This window comes from Triticum dicoccoides, chromosome 1B, assembly GCF_002162155.2.
Source record: "Triticum dicoccoides isolate Atlit2015 ecotype Zavitan chromosome 1B, WEW_v2.0, whole genome shotgun sequence".
Lineage (NCBI taxonomy): Eukaryota > Viridiplantae > Streptophyta > Magnoliopsida > Poales > Poaceae > Triticum > Triticum dicoccoides.
In genome coordinates this window covers 303,591,161-303,614,298 of record NC_041381.1, presented here as the reverse complement: position 1 = coordinate 303,614,298, position 23,138 = coordinate 303,591,161, and positions in this window count along the sequence as shown.

Below are 23,138 nucleotides of genomic sequence, written 5' to 3'. Positions count from 1 at the left end.
CTTCCACGCTAAGGAAAGTCCCATCCGGACATGGGACGAAGTCTTCAATCTTGTATCTTCATAGTCTTGGAGTCCGGCCAATGATGATAGTTCGGCTATCCGGACACCCCCTAGTCCAGGACTCCCTCAGTTAGTTATACATACTCAGTTATCTTTCTCCATTACATTGTGTGCGCTTCCATCAATGATTACAAATGGTAACGAGGAGTGGTGTTGCTGGCTGCTATACAAAGTGAGAGAGATAGAACGGAGAAACTTCTGGCAGAGGCAGCGGAGAGGCAGCGGGAGTTGGAGGAGAGGACGACAAAGATGTTGGAGGAGGAGAGGGCACAGAATGACATGCAGGCAAGGGCCATGTACGAGCTCCTTGTGGTAAGTTTTTTCTACACATTAGCCAAAACATTCATGTAGTGTTTGTCTCATTACTAACTAGTATGATTGAGTCGTCAAAACCAAATGTGCAGTCTGTGTGCGAGAAGTCCGGCCAGACCGCTCCGCCGATACCAGTGATTGCTCCTGGGACCATGGTGAGTTTAATTTGAATGGACATTACTTGCTAGTCTTAACATTTGAGTGTCATCATGCTAACAAGACATTGGAAATGATCTTTGGTGCAGCGTAACTCCAGACAAGCATCGCACGATCCTTCTCCAGCTACCGGCACGAGCCACCCCGCTACAACACCTCCATGATCACGGTCAGTGTCTCTAGTGTTTTGCTTAACAAATGCATAAAGACCTAGACTTAGCTTTATTTCCTCCAATATGCTTACCATAATGACTTAGAGTTAGCTTCTTTTCCTCCAAAATGACTTAATAAGCTTACTAACCTCCAAAACCATCCATCTTCCCTAGGTTAGCTCTAAAATGATGCAGTTTACCCAAGTTGGCTCTAAAATGACCCATTTTACCTAGATTAGCTCATAAATGATCCATTTCACCTAGGTTAGCTCCAAAATGATCCATCTTACATAGGTTAGCTCCAAAATGACCCATTTTACCTAGATTAGCTCATAAACGATCCATTTCACCTAAATTAGCTCTTAAATGATCCATTTCACCTTAGTTAGCTCAAAAACGATCCATTTCACCTTACTTAGCTCATAAACGACCCATTTCAACTAAGGTGGCTCATAAATGATCCATTTCATCTAAGTTGGCTCAAAAACGATCCATTTCAACTTAGTTAGCTCAAAAAAGATCCATTTCACCTTAGTTAGCTCATAAACGACCCATTTGAACTAAGTTAGCTCATAGATGATCCATTTCACCTTAGTTAGCTCATAAACGACCCATTTCAACTTAGTTAGCTCATATATGATCCATTTCACCTAAGTTAGCTCATAAATGACATATACTTCTTGTTCTACTCTTCTTCTTCTAGTCACCTATTTCTAACTTTCTTATTTGCCATTTTGCAGATTTCATTCACTTCATGAAAGCTAGCTTGCTATGATGGAGTGCTTGTTTTTTCTTTGATGAAACTTTGCATTGTATCTAGCTTGCTATGATGGAACTTGCTATCTTGATCAAACTTTGCATTATAATATGTATATGGATGGAACAATGTGTATGGATGGAACTTGCTTATGTATGAATGGATGAAACTTAATTATGTGCTAGATATATATGTGATATGTTTGTTGTTAAATAGCCCTATGAAATATAGCTATATATGTCATATATATTTGCTGTGAAAATTGTTGGATTCAGAAAAAACAAAAAAAAGAGCCAATATACATGCTCTTTGCCGTCTGCCACCGACGGCAACGACCTCTTTGGCGTCCGCCGCGGACGGCAAACATGACACATGGCAGCCAACTGTGCTTCCTGGGAGCGGACCCATTTGGCCAGTTTGCCTACAGTGGCAGACGGCAAAGAGTGGTGACGTCTAGCTGACATCATACGGCGGACGGCAAAGGGCTGCCGTTAGCCACCTAACGGACTAACAGACAAATTTTTGCCGTCTGCTTTCTTTGTCGTCTGCTGCTGATGGCAAAGGACCCTTTGCCGTTAGCCGCTTAAAGCAGACGGCAAAGTAGCTGTTTGCCGGATCTTACTTTGCCGTCCGCCGTTCATGCCTTTGTCGTCTGCCGTGGCAGACGACAAAGTAGCTGATTCATGTAGTGTTTGCTGCATATACTAAGTTATCCAGGTGTGGTTGAATTGACAACTCAACTGCTAATACTCAAGAATATTCTTTGGCTCCCCTTATGTCGAATCAATAAATTTGGGTTGAATAATTTACCCTCAAAAGCTGTTGCGATCCCCTACACTTGTGGGTTATCATCGTTCCATTGATTTATTGTTGCGACGTGGTAGACTTCAGCGAGGCTGCGGAGTGCTCGCTTGCGCCTATTATTTGAGGCGAAAATCTCAAAGACTGTCAGTACTGTATTTTTATTTTCCGTGGGATGGTGCTCTGCGGTGTTGTTGATGAGGAGATTCTCGCCGCTCTTGGCCACCTGCCCGAGTATCCAACATGCTCTAAGGCTGTGTGTTGGTATGGTATCCGGTGTACTATGAATTTTGCATGTCCCATTAAGCCATTCCTCCAATACGGTTCCGCCCTGTAGTGGGCTTTGGTTTCTTTGTAATTGGATCAGGTGACTTGCGGGAGTGCACCCTTTTAGTTCGGACGAGGGGTTTAGTGAGAGCCGGAGGATCCCAGAATTTTGTTTGTGTTTTCCAGGCGCTTTCCATCGCACAGTACTTCTATACTATGGCCACCAAGTCGGCGAAGTGTGCTATGTCACGGCGACTTATGGCGTTGAGGATTCCCTTGTCCGTGTAGTTTTTGCAAAAGAATGAAATTGCATCCTTGACCTTGCTCATTACAAGGAGGAATCTAGCCCAAAAGTGATGTACTGTCTCTTGGGGCTCTTGTATAATTTGGGAAAGATCACTTGTATCTGGGTGGGTGGGTAGATTTAAGTCCAAACCCTGACCTGATCTGAGACCCAGGGGCAAGGGAGCTTCCGATCTTGGCAGCTCGGGCTTCGGGGTGTTGCCAAATTTTTCTGGCCCGCTGTCCGATTCTAGGTTTGGAGCTTGGGCCATGTCCTCCCGTAGACGGGTATCCGGCTCGGAGAGCTCGGAAATCCGGACATAGTTCATCCTCAAAATAGAGGAAGAATCGCTGCATTGCTCCTCCACCACCGCTATCTGATGGGTGATCGGCGGAGAGTTAATCTCCCTTTGGTCGGGTTTAAGCCCGATCGAATCGTAGTCCATAGCGACTCCCAAAGCGGCGATGCGATCCAAGAGCTCGTTCAGGGAGGAGAGCTCCATTGGATCCATCTGTTCGGTGAGTTCAGACCTGAGGTGGAGGCTATTTTGATGACCTGAGAAGTCATCGTCAACGCGGCGGCGGAACGGGCGGTCATGAAGAAGCCGCCCAGTCGAAGAGTTTGGCCTACAGCCACGGCTCCCCCAGAGGTGATGTTGTCCTTGACAACGAGACGAGCCATCAAGCCTTACCGTGATGGCATAGTGGAACTCTCAACGAAAGCACCAATGTCGGTGTCAAAACCAGCGGATCTTGGGTAGGGGGTCCCGAACTGTGCGTCTAAGGCTAATGGTAACAGGAGGCGGGGGGCACGATGTTTACCCAGGTTCGGCCCTCTCGATGGAGGTAATACTCTACTTCCTGCTTGATTGATCTTGATGATATGAGTATTACAAGAGTTGATCTACCACGAGATCGTAGAGGCTAAACCCTAGGAGCTAGCCTATGATTATGATTGTTGTTGTCCTACGGACTAAACCTTCCGGTTTATATAGACACCGGAGGGGGCTAGGGTTACATAGAGTCGGTTATAGAGAAGGAGATCTACATATCCGAATTGCCAAGCTTGCCTTCCACGCAAAGGAGAGTCCCACCCGGACACGGGACGAAGTCTTCAATCTTGTATCTTCATAGTCCAACAGTCCGGCCAAAGTATATAGTCCGGCTGTCCGAGGACCCCCCTAATCCAGGACTCCCTCGGGTAGGCTTGTGAGCCCCTGGTGCTCCGTTTTCTCTCATTTTTGGCCTATGAATATGCAAATATTCTGAAATCTTGGAGCGAGACCCTAAACAATTTTATCGCCGTGGCAAGCCTTTGTTCCTAATGATCCCATCTAGAGCCCTGTTCTGACAGTCTGCTAGAGTGAGGAATCATTGTGAGGCCATCTTCATCAACCTTGCTACCTCCATGATGATGTGTGAGTAGTTTTTTGCGGACCTATGGGTCCATAGTAGTAGCTCTCTCTCTCTCTCTCTCTCTCTCTCCCTCTCTTAATCTTCAATACAATGATCACTTTGGAGATCCATCTGATGTAATTCTTGTGGTTCGTTTGTTGGGATATGATGAATTGTGGATTTACGATCACATTGTTTGTTGAATTTATATGAATCTTTTGAAGATTCTGTGCTACCTAATTCTATAGGTTTTTATTTCTTTCTTATGTATTCGTCTACTTTGCCCAAGTTTGATTGATTTATCTTCAACATGGGAGGTGCTTCGTAGTGTGTTCAATCTTGTGGTGATCTTGTCTAGTGACAGAAAGGACAAAGGCACATATTGTGTTGTTGCAAGTAAGGATAAAATGATGGGGGTTAATCTTATTGCTAGGTTTCTTCTGTATACATTATGTCATCTTGCTTATTGTGTTACTCCATTTCTTGTGAATTTAATACTTTGATATGCATGTTGAATAGTGGTCTTGGGGTGGAGTAATAGTAGTAGATGCAGTTGGATTATGATCTACTTATCACAGATATAATGCCTATGTGAGATTATGCCATGAATGATTATAGTTACAATTTGCGCTATTCTATCAATTTCTCAACAGTTTTTTCCTACCATGCCACTACATGCTTTCGAGAGAGATGCCACTAGTGAACCTATGCCCCCCGTGTTTATTTTCGATCAATACAAAACCTCCTACAATTTGCTCCTTTACATTTTTGTTGTTTTCCCTATCACTATATATTTGCTTTTAATCTTGTAACTAGCAAGAACGAGGAGATTTACAACCTCCTTCCTCCTGTTGGGTGCAAGCAATTTTATTTGTTTGTGTGCAGGTGCTGCCAACATTGTTAGCTTGGTGCATCCTACTAGTTCAATAAACCTTGGTCCTTAACTGAGGGAAATACTATCTGCTGTCGTGCTACATCACCTTTCCTCTTCGGGGAATCCAATAATTTCCACGAGAGAAGCACATAGTCAACCATACAAGGACCAATCCTCGAGATGTGTTAACAAGATTCATCAAACATCGACTAAACTCCAAGGCATGACTACAAGCACTCAACCCCATTAATACTGCTACAATGCCGCACACCGGCCACCTGAGCACCGACATATGCTACCATCTCCATTGTATGCATGTGCTATTATGTTGCCATATGTTACATCTTTTTTCTATCCGCACACTATACATGAGGCATGTGCGAGTATGCTACTCGAAGATGACCCCGTATCATGTTTACACATCATACAACTCAAAATGCAAATGTAACCTACCATGTACAAATTATTTGTGGAAATGATTGTCGGTGTCAAAACCGGCGGATCTCGGGTAGGGGGTCCCAAACTGTGCGTCTAAGGCTAATAGTAACAGGAGGCGGGGGACACAATGTTTACCCAGGTTCGGGCCCTCTCTATGGAGGTAATACCCTACTTCCTGCTTGATTGATCTTGATGATATGAGTATTACAAGAGTTGATCTACCACGAGATCGTAGAGGCTAACCCTAGAAGCTAGCCTATGATACTGATTGTTGTTGTCCTATGGACTAAACCCCCAGCTTATATAGACACCGGAGGGGGGCTAGGGTTACACAGAGTCGGTTACAGAGAAGGAAATCTACATATCCGAATTGCCAAGCTTGCCTTCCACGCAAAGGAGAGTCCCACCCGGACATGGGATGAAGTCTTCAATCTTGTATCTTCATAGTCCAACAGTCTGGCATAAGTATATACTCCGGCTGTCCGAGGACCCCCTAATCTAGGACTCCCTCTGTATCCCCTGAACCAGGCTTCAATGACGATGAGTCCGGCGCGCAGATTGTCTTTGGCATTGCAAGGCGGGTTCCTTCTCCGTATACTCCAAAGAAGATCTTGAACACAAGAATCGTGTCCGGCTCTCCAAAACAAATTCCACATACCACCGTAGAGAGCACAATATTCCACAAGTCTAATCTACTGACAATTTTCCCGCAGCGTGACATCACGCTGCGGCCCGGTCATTATACGAACCATTTTTCTCAATCTTCTACTGCACATCTTGCGAGGCGGTTTTATTGGCACGTCTTGTTGAAGCAGAGATTGTGTCCCCTTATCACGAGATTCTCATCAATACGGGTGTGGGTAACCCAACCACGCCATTAATCACGGCGCTTGGGGGGTAAGCGAGTTTCCAGGGCGAGTGGGGAGGCGCATGGTTTCTACCGCCTTTATAAAGAGATAAGGATTCCCCTTTTTCACCCAAGCCTTCTTCTTCCTCTGCTCATCCATTCTCTCTCGCTCGAGCTCCAGCGCCCAAGCGTTCGCCTTCTGCGCCCACCAAGGCCCTCCGAAAATGTCCGGATATGGAGTAGGAGGCAAGTGGATGTCCTCTACCATCCGGGAGAAGGATATCAAGAAACTTCGGGAGGCTGGGTATCTGGCCAAGAAAATCAGCCATCATCTCCCTACGGCGGGACAGGTCGTCCCTACTACGGAACCCCGCGAGAGGGTTGTATTCCTCTCTCACTTTGTCCGTGGGCTAGGGTTTCCCCTCCACCCATTCGTTCACGGCATTATGTATTACTACGGGATTGATTTTCATGATCTATCCCCCAATTCCTTCCTCAACATCTCGACATTCATCATTGTGTGTGAGGCATTTCTCTGCATCTCGCCACACTTCGGCTTATGGCTGAAGATTTTCAACGTGAAGCCCAAGGTAGTGAGCGGCGAGCACGTTGAGTGCGGAGGAGCCATGGTGAGCAAGATGTCCAATGTCACATGGCCATCAGGTACCTTCAATGATTCCGTCAAAGGGTGGCAACAATAGTGGTTCTATGTCACTGAGCCACGCGGCACAAAATGGGCCGCAGCTCCTGAATTCCGATCCAGGGCTCCACTGCGGCTTACGTCCTGGCCCAAGAAGGGCCTGAACTGGTCTTTGCCCGATGAGTTCTCGGTGCTCCAGACGCGCGTCAAGGGTATGGAAGACAAGAATATCAAACTTGTCAATGTAGTCCAGGTGATGCTAGTTCGTCGGATTCTCCCTTGCCAACACAGGGCTTGCCATTTATGGTAGTACGACCCGGCCAAGCACCAGACCCTACTAGGGTTCTTCGACTCATCGCACGAACACATCTGGAAAGTACTTTTTAAGTCCGGAAAATCATGGCCAGACTCAGCCGAGGACCGCGGGTATCAACAGTCCCGACCTGCGAGTTCGGTAAGTCTCTGTATGTTGGCAAGTCACATGTTTATATGTATAATCCAAGGGAAACGCTCAATGTATTTTTCCACAACTCTCCTAGGGCTGGACGAAGAAGGCAGGGCGGATCTACTGCCCAGACCCGCTGCCAGAAGAACCAACCGGCCCACTTCTGAGGAAGATGCTGGTCCCGGTGCCTTACAAGGCGCCGAAGAAGAAAACCGAGAAAGAGGTTAAAGAGACCAGGGGCGGCCGTCGTCCCCGAGGCACTTTGGACACCATATCTGAAGACTCCGAGGCCCGCTTTCCTCCAAGGAGGACGAGGAAGAGGAGGAAAACCAATCCACCCCAGCGAGGGCAAGAAAGGAAAGGACTGCCTCCACACACTTGGAAGTTGAGTCACCTAAGAAGGGAAAAACTCCCCTTCCGGAGGAATCCGCCACCGCTACCGACAGCAGCCCGGAGTGGGATCCCAGGGTCCAGCCCCTGGTGAAATTGTGAGTATATAAAATCTGGACATGTTTGCGCATCCATACTCACTATTGTATGCTGTTTAATCATTGAGCCACTCTTTTTTTGCAGTCCGGCGAGGTCCCGTGCCGAACAATCCTCATCGGAGGATTTACTGGGCTCGGATGCTATGGACAGTGGAACACCCCCGAAGGCCCCCTGCCCAAAACACATGAACGACACCGAGGCATCATCCCAGAGGGACCCAGGCCAAGGAGGGGGTGAAAAGACCATCAAGGCGGCGCCAGGGGGTCAAACTTTGGTGGCCGGACACACGGGAGAAAAGGCTCCCATGGACACCAATGGCGGGGGCTATCTCGAATTCGACCCCCAGCCGGACACAATTCTGGAGACCGATACGGCTCCAGAATCAGGCAGGCAGCCTCCCTCGACAGGAGGGGGTGCGCCTGTTCCACCGGCAACCTCTGCCCAACCAGAGGTGTCGGATACCTTATCAGCGGCGCTGAGGAGCGTCTCCATCATTGAAGAACATCGTGCCCTTATGGGTGCGGTGATTGAGAAGATTCAGTCTGCTGAGAGCGGGCTGAATGAAGCTTGCCTCAGCCTTATAACGGGCTTTGAGGTATGTTGTGAGGTTTCAAAGTGTGTTATAGTATAGGTAGTAGCCCCTGATACATTGTTTGGTGTTCAAAAGAAAGAACCGGACAGAGGATCAAATACATGTTCGCAGGAAACTCACCTTATGGCACCTCTCCCTCTTTTTTTTATAAGCAGGCGTCTGTAGCGACTGCCACCTCTCATACTGCGGAAGTCTCCGGACTGAAGCAGAGTCTGGAGTGGGCTGAAGAAGAACTTGGCCAACTAAAAAAGCAGTTGGAGGATAACCAAGGTATGCAATAAACCTTGTTCACGTTCAGCACGAATGAATAACTGAGTATGATGAAAATATTTTTATGATGTGCTCTAGGGGCGACGGCCGAAGTTGAGGCTCTTAAGAAGGCTGTGACCGAGGCCGAGAAGAAGGAAGCCGTAGAGCAGGCTCTTCACGAAGAGCACGAGGCCAGGGTTATTGAAGCTGAGCAAGAGCTCCAAGAGGCCGTGAAGAAATGCGAGACCTTGGGGAAGAGTTTAACAGAGAAAGAATCCGAACTCACCAAGGCTCATCAAGCCACACGCGATGCCCGGGGGAAAGCCCAAGGCGCCCTGCAGGAAATCCAGGAGGCGAGGAAGATCGTGGCGGGTAAGGCTTTTTTCTATGCAAAGCAAATATTTGAAGGGAGAAAATCACGTTACTAATCTGAATTCAGATTTCTCCAGTGGTATTTGCGGAGCTGCCACGCAGCGTATCTGATGCCGCACAATTCTACCGAGCCAAAGAAAGGAGCACTGCAGAGAAGCTCTTCTGGTTGCAGTATCTGGCGCCAGAGTATCCAGTGCCCTTTGCCGATCAACTGAAGCAGTTGATCGAACTGCATAAGGCGGCCGAACTAGCCATGAAGGATTTAATTATCCGGCTATGGCCTGCCGAGCCAATTCCCAGCAGCTACTTCGGGCTCGTGAAGCGGCTTGTGAGTGCCTGCCCTCGACTTGAAGTCATCAAGCGGTCGGTCTGTATGGAGGGTGCGCGAATGGCCTTCACCCGCGCGAAGGTGCACTGGGCAAAGATGGATGTTGAAAAGCTGATGACCGAAGGACCGCCGGAGGGGAAGGAGCACTGCAAGCCCGAGTTATATTATGATAGTGTCCTGAAAGGATCCCGCCTTATAGCGGAGCAATGTGCCAAGGATATTATATTACCCTGAATACATTCATGCTATCCCATGTAGTGTTGAACAAGGTCATTTAAATGATATAATGCTTGTTATTTGGAAATTTTACCTCCTATGCGGCTGTTTTATATATTAATCCTGAGAGTTGGCCAGTCGTCGGCTTCTGCCCCCACGTAGAAAATATGGGGGTGTTCGGGATAAACTTGAGCACTCTTTACCCAAGTTTTGGGTCCTTGAAGGAGGCGTTCAGCGCAACGAACTGGGCAATCGGACTATAAGGCTTTATCGCACTCACTTAGCCATAGGAGTTTGACAAAAGAAAGGTAGGCACAGCCCCTGGTGTTCGGAAGACCGCACTAGGGGCTCTATAAGCACCTGATCGGAAGAGAAAGCCGATCCATCGCACGCTGCATTAGTCATCGCATAGTGCGTAAGAAATCCTTAAAGATTTTGTAACCTCTCAAACAGCTGACCAGCTCTCGCCGTATCATGACAGTCAGTTTTCGGCTTTCTCTACTGAGGCGCTCGTCCGGAAGAACCGGGATGCAATCGCAATAGTTCTCCCTTTACTACCCTAGCCAATATAGCGGAACGTAGGGTAGCAAGCACAGGAGCCGGGCAACCCAACTATTGACCCAAGACATGATTCGGAGCCGATGCATATAATGCTATAAGTTCGGGGTGTCGAACAACCGTGAAGGTGTTCGGACTTTATTGTCGTATTATGGGTACAACAAGGCCCCTGGCATATTAAGGCATATCATAGTGTACGAATGCCATTTGACAAAGAGTGTCAATAAGAAACAACAGCAAATAAGCGTCATATAAAGCCACATGTTGTAATTGAATAATATGTCGATGCGTACGAGTACAGGTAATATGATAAAAAGAAATATGACTTCGAAACCTATTGAGACCGGGCGGGGGAGGCTGTGTGCGGATCCGGGTTGTAATCGGATGGTCTTCGAGGGAAATATCTAAGGATTCCCTTACGCACTCAAGTTGTTTCCCTCCTTGGTATATTCGTCCCCTCACGGGTCTGGTCGCCATGTCACCAGTCATGGCCTACACAAAAGTGGACCTGCAAAGAAAATGCAAAAAACTTTGGTGTGCCACGGAGTGGTTAAGCTGCATTGTGTGACCTATCCTAGCTTTGCCTCCATCTACTGCCGGAGTGTTTAATTGAGCTCCTGACGAGCCTGGCTATCCTGTCGCGAAGTAGTTCAGACTCCTTTGACGGTGTCTGGAAGCTTGGCCATCGACTCAAGGTTCTATTGAAAGATGCCACTCTTCGCTTCTACTGTTAAGGCGGCGGTGCACTCTTCGGCACGGAGGGAGCGTTCGGCCTTGCCATTAACTATTATGACGCCGCGCGGACCGGGCATCTTGAGCTTAAGGTAGGCATAATGTGGCACCGTGTTGAATCGAGCAAACGCGGTTCGTCCGAGCAATGCATGATAGCTAGTGCGAAAAGGGACGATGTCAAAGATTAACTCTTCGGTACGGTAATTATCCGGTGGTCCAAAGACTACCTCCAGAGTGATGGAGCCTGTACAACAGGCCTCCACACCCGGTATAACACCTTCAAAGGTGGTTTTAGTGGGTTTGATCATGGAAGGATCGATACCCATCTTGCGCACTGTGTCCTGATACAGCAGGTTCAGACTGCTGCCTCCGTCCATAAGGACTCGTGTGAGGTGGAATCTGTCAATTATTGGGTCAAGGACTAGTGCGGCTGAATTGCCCTGACTGGTATTGGCCGGACGATCAGTACGGTCAAAGGTGATCGGGTCGGACGACCATAGGTTATATTTTGGGGCGACTGGCTCCATTGCGTCGACATCCCGAAGAGTGCACATCCGCTCCCGCTTGGGAATATGGGTGGCATTTATCATGTACACCGTTTTGATTTGTGGGGGAAATTCCTTTTGCCCTCCTGTGTTCGGTGGCCGGGGCTCCTCGTTATCATCATCACTTTGCGACCCCTTCTCCTTGTTTTCGGCACCTGACCTGCCGGCTTGTTTGAAGACCCAACATTCTCTATTGGTATGATTGGCTGTTGTTCCTGGGGTGCCATGAATTTGGCAAGGACCACCGAGTATACGGTCCAAACAGGACGTGCCCGGACTGTTTCTTTTGAACTGTTTCTTCCTTTGACCGGTAGTAGAGCCACTGAATCCGGCATTGACGGTTGTGTCTTCGGCCTTGTCGCCATTATTATGACGCTTGTGTTTGCTGCGTCTGGGCTTGCTGTTGTTATCTCTTGGTTCAGAAGTCCCAGGCTTGCTTGAGACAATGTTGCTACGAGCTAGCTAGCTGTCCTCGCCCACACAAAAGCGGGTCATGAGTGTCATAAGGGCTGCCATGGATTTTGGCTTCTCTTGGCCAAGGTGTCGGGAAAGCCACTCGTCACAGATGTTGTGCTTAAAGGCCGCTAGGGCTTCGGCATCCGGACAGTCGACAATTTGGTTCTTTTTAGTTAGGAACCGAGTCCAGAATTTCCTGGCTGACTCTCTGTGCTGTTGGGTTATGTGACTTAAGTCATAAGCGTCCGGTGGTCGCACGTAGGTGCCCTGGAAGTTGTCAAGGAATGCATCTTTCAGATTCTCCCAACTGCCAATGGAGTTTGCCGGGCAGACTATTCAGCCAATGCCGAGACGGTCCCTTGAGTTTTAGTGGGAGGTACTTGATGGCATGCAGATCATCGCCGCGGGCCATGTGAATGTGGAGAAGGAAATATTCGGTCCATACCACGAGGTTTGTTGTTCCATCATATGGTTCGATGTTCACGGGTTTGAACCCTTCTGGGAACTCATGCTCCATTACTTTATTAATGAAGCATAGGGGGTGTGCGGCACCTCTATGCCGGGCTATGTCGCGACGCAGTTCCAACGAGTCCGGTCTGCTGTATTCGGCCTGGATGGATTTGTATTTAGTATATCCGGCGTCGCGGTTATTGTCACGTGTTGGGGCGCGCCCCCGCGATCCGTAGATCGATCTTGACTGTCCTGCTTTGTTTTTCAATTCGTCTCGTAGGTCATGTGTGTAGCCCTTATTTGTTTGGTGACGGTGTGCGGGCTGGTGTTCAGGCTGATATGCCGCTTTGTCTCGGCCATGAGGTCGTCGGTCAACCGCATCCTGCGCTGGTAGTGTAGGCTCTAGTGCCTCGTCCTCGAATTGAGGTAACAACCTGCGCCTCGGGTAGGTTTTGGTTTGGCACTCGAGTTCGTATTCCTTGGTGAAGGAAATATGCCCTAGAGGCAATAATAAAGTTATTATTTATTTCCTCATATCATGATAAATGTTTATTATTCATGCTAGAATTGTATTAACCGGAAACATGATACACGTGTGAATACATAGACAAACATATAGTCACTAGTATGCCTCTACTTGACTAGCTCATTAATCAAAGATGGTTATGTTTCCTAACGATAGACATGTGTTGTCATTTGATTAATGGGATCACATCATTAGGAGAATGATGTGATTGACATGACCCATTCTGTTAGCCTAGCACTTGATCGTTTAGTATATTGCTATTGCTTTCTTCATGACTTATACATGTTCCTGTAACTATGAGATTATGCAACTCCCGTTTACCAGAGGAACACTTTGAGTGCTACCAAACGTCACAACGTAACTGGGTGATTATAAAGGAGTACTACAGGTGTCTCCAAAGGTACATGTTGGGTTGGCGTATTTCGAGATTAGGTTTTGTCACTCCGATTGTCGGAGAGGTATCTCTGGGCCCTCTCGGTAATGCACATCACTATAAGCCTTGCAAGCAATGTAGCTAATGAGTTAGTTATGGAATGATGTATTACGTAACGAGTAAACAGACTTGCCTGTAACGAGATTGGACTAGGTATTAGATACCGACGATCGAATCTCGGGCAAGTAACATACCGATGACAAAGGGAACAACGTATGTTGTTATGCGGTTTGACCGATAAAGATCTTCGTAGAATATGTAGGAGCCAATATGAGCATCCAGTTTCCGCTATTGGTTATTGACCGAGAATAGTTCTAGGTCATGTCTACATAGTTCTCGAACCCGTAGGGTCCGCACGCTTAACGTTACAATGACAGTTTTATTATGAGTTTATATATTTTGATGTACCCAAGGTTGTTCGGAGTCCCGGATGTGATCCAGGACATGACGAGGAGTCTCGAAATGGTCGAGACATAAAGATTGATATATTGGAAGCCTATATTTGGATATCGGAAACGTTCCGGGAGAAACCGGGATTTTTCCGGAGTACCGGGGGGGGGGGGGGTTACCGGAACCCCCCGGGGGTTATTGGGCCTAGATGGGCCATGAGGGAGAAGAGGAGGGCCGGCCAGGGCAGGCCACGCACCCCCTCTCCCCCTAGTCCGGATAGGACAAGGAGGGGGGCGGCGCCCCCCTTTCCTCTTTCCCCTCCCCCCTTTGCTTCTCCACCAAGGCAAGAACGGGGAGTCCTAGTCCCGGTGGGAGTAGTACTCCTCCAGGCGCACCCCTTGGGGGCCGGCCGCACCTTCCCCTCCCTCCTTTATATACGGGGGCAGGGGGCACCCTAGAACACACAAGTTGATCTACGTGATCGTTCCTTAGCCGTGTGCGGTGCCCCCCTCCACCATATTCCACCTCGGTCATATCGTCGCGGAGTTTAGGCGAAGCCCTGCGCCGGTAGAACATCATCATCGTCCCCACGCCGTCGTGCTGACGAAACTCATCCCCGACACTTTGCTAGATCGGAGTCCGGGGATCGTCATCGACCTGAACGTGTGCTGAACTCGGAGGTGCCGTACGTTCGGTACTTGGATCGGTCAGATCGTGAAGACGTACGACTACATCAACCGCGTTGTCATAACGCTTCCGCTTATGGTCTACGAGGGTACATAGACATTACTCTCCCCTCTCGTTGCTATGCATCACCATGATCTTGCGTGTGCGTAGGAAATTTTTTGAAATTACTACGTTCTCCAACAGTGGCATCCGAGCCAGGTTTTATGCGTAGATGTCATATGCACGATTAGAACACAAGTGAGTTGTGGGCGATACAAGTCATACTGCTTACCAGCATGTCATACTTTGGCTCAGCGGTATTGTGAGGTGAAGCGGCCCGGACCGACATTACGCGTACGCTTACGCGAGACTGGTTTCACCGTTACGAGCACTCGTGCTTAAAGGTGACTGGCGGGTGTATGTCTCTCTCACTTTAGCTGAATCGAGTGTGGCTACGCCCGGTCCTTGCGAAGGTTAAAACATCATTAACTTGACGAACTATCGTTGTGGTTTTGATGCGTAGGTAAGAACGGTTCTTGCTAAGCCCGTAGCAGCCACGTAAAATTTGCAACAACAAAGTAGAGGACGTCTAACTTGTTTTTGCAGGGCATGTTGTTATGTGATATGGTCAAGACGTGATGCTATATTTTATTGTATGAGATGATCATGTTTTGTAACCGAAGTTATCGGCAACTGGCAGGAGCCATATGGTTGTCGCTTTATTGTATGAAATGCAAACGCCCTGTAATTGCTTTACTTTATCACTAAGCGGTAGCGATAGTCGTAGAAGCAATAGATGGCGTAACAACAACGATGCTACGATGGAGATCAAGGTGTCGCACCGGTGACAATGGTGATCACGACGGTGCTTCAAAGATGGAGATCACAAGCACAAGATGATGATGGCCATATCATATCACTTATATTGATTACATGTGATGTTTATCCTTTATGCATCTTATCTTGCTTTGATTGACGGTAGCATTTTAAGATGATCTCTCACTAAATTATCAAGAAGTGTTCTCCCTGAGTATGCACCGTTGCGAAAGTTCTTCGTGCTGAGACACCACATGATGATCGGGTGTGATAGGCTCTACGTTCAAATACAACGGGTGCAAAACAGTTGCACACGCGGAATACTCAGGTTAAACTTGACGAGCCTAGCATATAACAGATATGGCCTCGGAACACGGAGACCGAAAGGTCGAGCGTGAATCATATAGTAGATATGATCAACATATTGATGTTCACCGTTGAAACTACTCCATCTCACGTGACGATCGGACATGGTGTAGTTGATATAGATCACGTAATCACTTAGAAGATTAGAGGGATGTCTATCTAAGTGGGAGTTCTTAAGTAATATGATTAATTGAACTTAAATTTATCATGAACTTAGTACCTGATAGTATTTTGCTTGTCTATGTTTGTTGTAGATAGATGGCTCGTGCTGTTGTTCCGTTGAATTTTAATGCGTTCCTTGAGAAAGCAAAGTTGAAAGACGATGGTAGCAATTTCACGGACTGGGTCCGTAACCTGAGGATTATCCTCATTGCTGCATAGAAGAATTACGTCCTGGCAGCACCGCTGGGTGCCAGGCCTACTGCTGATGCAACTGACGACGTTAAGAACGTCTGGCAGAGCAAAGCTGATGACTACTCGATAGTTCAGTGTGCCATGCTTTACGGCTTAGAACCGGGTCTTCAACGATGTTTTGAACGTCATGGAGCATATGAGATGTTCCAGGAGTTGAAGTTAATATTTCAAGCAAATGCCTGGATTGAGAGATATGAAGTCTCCAATAAGTTCTATAGCTGCAAGATAGAGGAGAATAGTTCTGTCAGTGAACACATACTCAAAATGTCTGGGTATAATAATCACTTGATTCAACTGGGAGTTAATCTCCCTGATGATAGTGTCATTGACAGAATTCTTCAATCACTGCCACCAAGCTACAAGAGCTTCGTGATGAACTATAATATGCAAGGGATGGACAAGACTATTCCCGAGCTCTTCGCAATGCTAAAAGCCGCGGAGGTAGAAATCAAGAAGGAGCATCAAGTGTTGATGGTTAACAAGACCACCAGTTTCAAGAAAAAGGGCAAAGGGAAGAAGAAGGGGAACTTCAAGAAGAGCAGCAAACAAGTTGCTGCTCAAGAGAAGAAACCCAAGTCTGGACCTAAGCCTGAGACTGAGTGCCTCTACTGCAAGCAGACTGGACACTGGAAGCGGAACTGCCCCAAGTATTTGGCGGATAAGAAGGATGGCAAAGTGAAGAAAGGTATATGTGATATACATGTTATTGATGTGTACCTTACTAATGCTTGCAGTAGTACCTGGGTATTTGATACTGGTTCTGTTGCAAATATTTGCAACTCGAAACAGGGACTACGGATTAAGTGAAGATTGGCTAAGGACGAGGTGATGATGCGCGTGGGAAATGGTTCCAAAGTCAATGTGATCGCGGTCGGCACGCTACCTCTACATCTACCATCGGGATTAGTTTTAGACCTAAATAATTGTTATTTGGTGCCAGCGTTGAGCATGAACATTATATCTGGATCTTGTTTGATGCGAGACGGTTATTCATTTAAGTCAGAGAATAATGGTTGTTCTATTTATATGAGTAATATCTTTTATGGTCATGCACCCTTGAAGAGTGGTCTATTTTTATTGAATCTCGATAGTAGTGATACACATATTCATAGTGTTGAAACCAAAAGATACAGAGTTGATAATGATAGTGCAACTTATTTGTGGCACTATCGTTTAGGTCATATCGGTGTAAAGCACATGAAGAAACTCCATACTGATGGGCTTTTGGAATCACTTGATTATGGATCACTTGGTACTTGCGAACCGTGCCTCATGGGCAAGATTACCAAAACGCCGTTCTCCGGAACTATGGAGCGAGCAACTGATTTGTTGGAAATCATACATATTGATGTTTGTGGACCAATGAATGTTAAGGCTCGCGGCGGGTATCGTTATTTTCTCACATTCACAGATGATTTGAGCAGATATGGGTATATCTACTTAATGAAACACAAGTCTGAAACATTTGAAAAGTTCAAAGAATTTTAGAGTGAAGTGGAAAATCATCGTAACAAGAAAATAAAATTTCCACGATTTGATCGTGGAGGAGAATATTTGAGTTACGAGTTTGCTTTACATTTGAAACAATGCGGAATAGTTTCGCAACACACGCCACCTGGAACACCACAACTAAATGGTGTGTCCAAACGTCGTAATCGTACTTTACTATATATGGTGCGATCTATGATGTCTCTTACTGATTTACCGCTATTGTTTTGGGGTTATGCTTTAGAGACGGCCGCATTCACGTTAAATAGGGCACCATCAAAATCCGTTGAGACGACGCCTCATGAACTGTGGTTTGGCAAGAAACCAAAGTTGTCGTTTCTTAAAGTTTGGGGCTGCGATGCTTATGTGAAGAAACTTCAACCAGATAAGCTCGAACCCAAATCGGAGAAATGTGTCTTCATAGGATACCCAAAAGAGACTGTCGGGTACACCTTCTATCACAAATCTGAAGGCAAGATTTTCGTTGCAAAATTCGGATCCTTTCTAGAGAAGGAGTTTCTTTCGAAAGAAGTGAGTGGGAGGAAAGTAGAACTTGATGAGGTAACTGTACCTGCTCCCTTATTGGAAAGTAGTTCATCACAGGAACCGGTTCATGTGACAACTACACCAATCAGTGAGGAAGCTAATGATATTGATCATGAAACTTCAGATCAAGTTTCTACTGAACCTCGTAGGTCTACCAGAGTAAGATCCGCACCAGAGTGGTACGGTAATCCTATTCTGGAAGTCATGTTACTTGACCATGATGAACCTACCAACTATGAGGAAGTGATGATGAGCCCAGATTCCACAAAATGGCTAGAGGCCATGAAATCTGAGATGGGATCCATGTATGAGAACAAAGTATGGACTTTGGTTGACTTGCCCGATGATCGGCAAGCCATTGAGAATAAATGGATTTTTAAGAAGAAGACCGACGCTGATGGTAATGTAACTGTCTATAAAGCTCGACTTGTTGCAAAAGGTTTTCGACAAGTTCAAGGGGTTGACTACGATGAGACTTTCTCACCCGTAGCGATGCTTAAGTCTGTCCGAATCATGTTAGCAATTGCTGCATTTTATGATTATGAAATTTGGCAAATGGATGTCAAAACTGCATTCTTGAATGGATTTCTGGAAGAAGAGTTGTATATGATGCAGCCAGAAGGTTTTGTTGATCCAAAAGGTGCTAACAAAGTGTGCAAGCTCCAGCGATCCATTTATGGACTGGTGCAAGCATCTCGGAGTTGGAATAAACGCTTTGATAGTGTGATCAAAGCATATGGTTTTATACAGACTTTTGGAGAAGCCTGTATTTACAAGAAAGTGAGTGGGAGATCTATAGCATTTCTGATATTATATGTAGATGACATATTATTAATTGGAAATGATATAGAATTTCTGGATAGCATAAAGGGATACTTGAATAAAAGTTTTTCTATGAAAGACCTCGGTGAAGCTGCTTATATATTGGGCATCAAGATTTATAGAGATAGATCAAGACGCTTAATTGGACTTTCACAAAGCACATACCTTGATAAAGTTTTGAAAAAGTTCAAAATGGATCAGGCAAAGAAAGGGTTCTTGCCCGTACTACAAGGTGTGAAGTTGAGTCAAACTCAATGCCCAACCACAGCAGAAGATAGAGAGAAAATGAAAGATGTTCCCTATGCTTCAGCCATAGGCTCTATCATGTATACAAATGCTATGTACCAGACCTGACGTGTGCTTAGCAATAAGCTTGGCAGGAAGGTACCAAAGTAATCCAGGAGTGGATCACTGAACAGCGGTCAAGAACATCCTGAAATACCTGAAAAGGACTAAGCATATGTTTCTCGTATATGGAGGTGACAAAGAGCTAGTCGTAAATGGTTATGTCGATGCAAGCTTTGACACTGATCCGGACGATTCTAAATCGCAAACCGGATACGTGTTTTTATTAAACGGTGGAGCTGTAAGTTGCTGCAGTTCTAAACAAAGCGTCGTGGCGGGATCTACATGTGAAGCGGAGTACATAGCTGCTTCGGAAGCAGCAAACGAAGGAGTCTGGATGAAGGAGTTCATTTCCGATCTAGGTGTCATACCTAGTGCACCGGGACCAATGAAGATCTTCTGTGATAACACTGGTGCAATTGCCTTGCCAAAGGAATCCAGATTTCACAAGAGGACCAAGCACATCAAGAGACGCTTCAATTCCATCCGGGATCAAGTCCAGGTGGGAGACAAAGAGATTTGCAAGATACATACGGATCTGAATGTTGCAGACCCATTAACTAAGCCTCTTCCACGAGCAAAACATGATCAGCACCAAGACTCCATGGATGTTAGAGTCATTACTGTGTAATCTAGATTATTGACTCTAGTGCAAGTGGGAGACTGAAGGAAATATGCCCTAGAGGCAATAATAAAGTTATTATTTATTTCCTCATAACATGATAAATGTTTATTATTCATGCTAGAATTGTATTAACCGGAAACATGATACATGTGTGAATACATAGACAAACATAACGTCACTAGTATGCCTCTACTTGACTAGCTCATTAATCAAAGATGGTTATGTTTCCTAACCATAGACATGTGTTGTCATTTGATTAATGGGATCACATCATTAGGATAATGATGTGATTGACATGACCCATTCTGTTAGACTAGCACTTGATCGTTTAGTATATTGCTATTGCTTTCTTCATGACTTATACATGTTCCTGTAACTATGAGATTATGCAACTCCCGTTTACCGGAGGAACACTTTGGGTGCTACCAAACGTCACAACGTAACTGGGTGATTATAAAGGAGTACTACAGGTGTCTCCAAAGGTACATGTTGGGTTGGCGTATTTCGAGATTACGTTTTGTCACTCCGATTGTCGGAGAGGTATCTCTGGGCCCTCTCGGTAATGCACATCACTATAAGCCTTGCAAGCAATGTAGCTAATGAGTTAGTTACGGAATGATGTATTACGTAACGAGTAAAGAGACTTGCCAGTAACGAGATTGAACTAGGTATTAGATACCGACGATCGAATCTCGGGCAAGTAACATACCGATGACAAAGGGAACAACGTATGTTGTCATGCGGTTTGACCGATAAAGATGTTCGTAGAATATGTAGGAGCCAATATGAGCATCCAGGTTCCGCTATTGGTTATTGACCGAGAATAGTTCTAGGTCATGTCTACATAGTTCTCGAACCCGTAGGGTCCGCACGCTTAACGTTATGATGATAGTTTTATTATGAGTTTATATATTTTGATGTACCAAAGGTTGTTCGGAGTCCCGGATGTGATCCAGGACATGACGAGGAGTCTCGAAATGGTCGAGACATAAAGATTGATATATTGGAAACCTATATTTGGATATCGGAAACGTTCCGGGAGAAACCGGGATTTTTCCGGAGTACCGGGGGGTTACCGGAACCTCCCGGGGGTTATTGGGCCTAGATGGGCCATGAGGGAGAAGAGGAGGGCCGGCCAGGACAGGCCGCGCGCCCCCTCTCCCCCTAGTCCGAATAGGACAAGGAGGGGGGGCGGCGCCCCCTGTCGGTGTCAAAACCGGCGCATCTCAGGTAGGGGGTCCCGAACTGTGCGTCTAGGCGGATGGTAACAGGAGACAAGGGACACAATGTTTTACCCAGGTTCGGGCCCTCTTGATGGAGGTAAAACCCTACGTCCTGCTTGATTGATATTGATGATGTGGGTATTACAAGAGTAGATCTACCACGAGATCAAGGAGGCTAAACCCTAGAAGCTAGCCTATGGTATGATTGTTGTTCGTCCTATGGACTAAAACCATCTGGTTTATATAGACACCGGAGAGGGCTAGGGTTACACAGAGTCGGTTACAATGGTAGGAGATCTACATGTCGGTATCGCCAAGCTTGCCTTCCATGCCAAGGAAAGTCCCCTCCGGACACGGGACGAAGTCTTCAATCTTGTATCTTCATAGTCTTGGAGTCCGGCCGATGATGATAGTTCGGCTATCCGGACACCCCCTAGTCCAGGACTTCCTCAGTAGCCCCCGAACCAGGCTTCAATGACGACGAGTCCGGCGCGTATATTGTCTTTGGCGTTTGCAAGGCGGGTTCTCCTCCATATTCCATGTGTTTGCCGAATAGTGTCCGGTTTCCTTATAAATGTTGCACTCCTTGGCTTATACGTCCAATAATGGCCCTCTTCCACATGTCGTATGAATGCGACAAGCCAGGGTATTTTTACGTTTTACGCCCTAGCTGCGCGAATAAGCTGGCTATAAGAGAGGCGAGGATCCAGATCCGAATCACACCATCCTCCTTCCGCAAGTACTCATCGAAGCGCATCTGACAAAAATCCATTCCAACATGGACAGTCGACGTGGCTCCTCCTCTCGCGCTCCCAGTCCTCAGCCAGGAGATTGCAGGAGATGTTCAGTCCCGCACAGCGAGTTAGTGACGCTCCAAGTAGAGGGATACCTTCCCCCAGCCTTTATGGTTCTAGTTCGAGCCGGATTGGCCACCTACAAGGGTGGAAAGCAGGCGGAGAGCGTCCCCAATCCCTCCAAAGGAGAGCTGGTATGCTTCGTCCCCTACCTAATAAGGGGACTCGGATTTCCCATACATCCGTTTCTCCGGGGGCTCCTGGAGTTCTATGGACTCCAACTTCACCACCTCACACCTGCCTCCATCTTGCACATCGCGGGCTTTGTAGCTCTTTGCGAGCTGTTCTTGGGCATCGAGCCCCATTTTGTGTTGTGGAAGAGATTGTTTTGCCTCGTACCCTGTTCTCACGAGGGGTCGATATATCAAGTGGGCGGAGCCGAAATATGGCACATCGCCGGGACCGGATATCTATCCGGAACCCCGAAGAAGGCATCTGAAGACTGGCCTTCGGAATGGTTCTATATGAAAGACGCCCCGCTGCCGGATCCAGTTCGGATCGGCCTCCCAGAGTTTAGTAACGCTCCTCTGAAGAAACGCCTGAGTTGGCGCCCGCGGAGCCCTCAACGGGAAGATGATAGGAGCGTCCAATATCTGATGGGCCGGATAAGGTTACTGGCCCATTCCGGATTGACCATGATTGGAGTCATGGCCACATGCATTATGCGAGGGATGCAGCTGCTCCAATATAGGGGCCACCCCATGTGGGATTTCAACGGGGAGAATGACGCCACCCGTCATGGCGGCAAGGGGCCGGGATCGACCGCCGATCTGGTGAAGATCCTGTCCGGCTTGTACAAGGGGGAGAAGGAGGACTTCCTCCGCACGAGTCCATTGAATGGATTCTCCATGAATAACCCCCGGAGCTGGGTAAGTGGGCGTTTACATATCCGATCTGTGCTTTCAAAGTTAAGTGTCTTACTTTATGATTTCGACGCGGGAACTGCGCCGGGATGTGGAGGGCATACAAAGCCCGACTCCACAACCCAAGGATCCGGGAAGATCCCTTGATCCGGCCTCCGGAGAGTATCCGAACATAAAGGTGGAGCTGATTGATGGGGTGCTCCACCAACTCAGCATAGACAATGCTCTAGTCGCCATTACGGTTGACTACCCCGGTTTATCTCCGGCTTCCCAGGTGAGTACGACCGAAGTCCTGACACCATTACTTTTTTAATGCTTATTTCTAACCACCGTATACCAACGGTGCTT